At 42.7% G+C, this 1845-nt stretch overlaps 1 pseudogene across 1 annotated transcript; it reads left to right on the top strand.

Annotated features, from left to right (window-relative positions):
- Positions 1 to 1703: 1703 nt before the first annotated feature.
- Positions 1704 to 1776, top strand: H257_16407 (annotated as a pseudogene). Its single transcript has one exon. The product of its transcript is annotated as a tRNA-OTHER (tRNA).
- The last annotated feature ends 69 nt before the right edge of the window (positions 1777 to 1845 follow it).

Raw genomic sequence — 1845 nt, 5'->3', positions numbered from 1 at the left:
GACGATAGTGGAATTTTTGAATAGAAAACGTTCGATCAACAACTTTTTACCAAGTCTTTCACACTTACCAAAGTGCTTTACGATATCACCTCACACAATGGAAACCACTTGGAGCGATTGGAAATGACTGCGTCAGTTACGAAATAGCCAATCACAATGTTTTATACGACACAATTTCGGAAGTCACTTCGTCAATTCCGAATGTGCTGTGCACTGTGTGAGTGACCCAATAATTGGTTGAGTGGTCTAATGTACTAAACCACTGATGTATTCCCCGTTTGTGAAGACATAATACAATTATGTGAAAGATGTCATAATTGTTTTTATATTTCACATTTCTACGATGCAATGAAGAATTCTTAGGAAACATCTTGAGAATTCTTAAGCTTGATGTGGCGCGTAACACCAATGGCATGTACATTATCAGAGGACATCTCAAACAGTTGAAGTGTGCAATGCAATGGAAGGAACTGCAGAACACTCTTGAAATACTTTGGGATGAAGAATTCTTATGATGAAGAATTCTTATACATTCTTAAGTATTCTTAAGAAGGGTGTGAAACCTCGTACGAGGCGGAAATTACCAGCATTTTAGTTTTGTTGGAGGCCATGGCGGCATCCAGAAAGGGTCCTGTACATTGTATCCATGCAGACACGAGTTTGCGATGGGTATAGCGGTGGATGCAAATTACGAACTCTTAAGAAGTGAGGGAGACTTCTTAAGAAATGCGGGTAACTGTTTCAAAGATATGTACATCCCTCTATTTCCAGATATCGTAATGAAACGTTGATTGCAGAAACTGCTTCCTTGCTCAGATCTGTTTTAACCTATGAACCTCGAAGGTGCAGCGAGCAGTGATGGCGGCAGTCGCAGAAGCGGATCTGAGTCCGACCTGACCAACGTACCTCATCCAAGCGTATGCAGCAATGTGGAGTCCAGTAGTAGTTCCAATGAAAGCGATGGATTGGTATTCGGATACTCCCCACGCAGTTCAAGACTCTGCTGCCCCCCATGGCACACTCTTGTCTGTTCGCAATGCAAGCGGTATACATCCTAGCCTACGGACAGAGCTTGATCGTTATCTCAAGTGTGGATACACGCCCAAAATACTTGAAGTAAGAATATAGTTATAATAATGCGACTGAAACATTTCGACTCCAAACGTAGGTCGAGTTAAAAGTAACGTATCAAGGTGACCCTGACATGATGAAAATTCTGCCCTCGCGTGCCCAACTGAAGGAGCGGCGCAAAGTCATTGGTCGACAGAAAAGAGGAGGCTGGGATATGAACAATCTTGCCAAGCTTGTTGAGTGGGTTAAGCGCATCGGTGCAACACCGCCGAGGCATTTTTTTACCGTGGTGAAGGATTCACGTACGACGAGTTCATGGAGCTGGATGAAGAGTATCGGTGTGTACTGGGAAAGAGGGAATGCAACGCCCACCTTGACTTCGAGTTCAGACGGAATGAAGTTGTCTAATTGGTCACATAACTACGAAGTTCGACAACTATTCTAGCCAATCGCAGCCTATTTCGAATAATTTTAATCATTTCTGAAGGTGATAAAATTCCACATCGTACGTACAGTGAAATTTGTTCAGCACTGGCAATATCGCAATGAAATAAAGAGGTTATTAAGAGTAGAAGGAAAACAATCCAAGAACTTCGATTACTACCGTAGACAAACAATAAGCGTAAGCGTTCGACGCGATAGCGCAGTGGTTAAACACGTTGTGTGGGCCTGAGTGAGCCCCGGGTTCAAGTCCCGGGCGCGTCGAACTTTTTTCTTTGAAAAATTCGACTTATTTTATAACCTAGGAAATCTATGAAATTATAAAGAATCCAG

Source organism: Aphanomyces astaci, assembly GCF_000520075.1.
Source record: "Aphanomyces astaci strain APO3 unplaced genomic scaffold supercont1.85, whole genome shotgun sequence".
In the NCBI taxonomy this organism is placed as follows: domain Eukaryota; phylum Oomycota; class Saprolegniomycetes; order Saprolegniales; family Verrucalvaceae; genus Aphanomyces; species Aphanomyces astaci.
The sequence above is the reverse complement of the archived record's forward strand: the minus strand, read 5'-3'. Positions and strand labels throughout refer to the sequence as shown.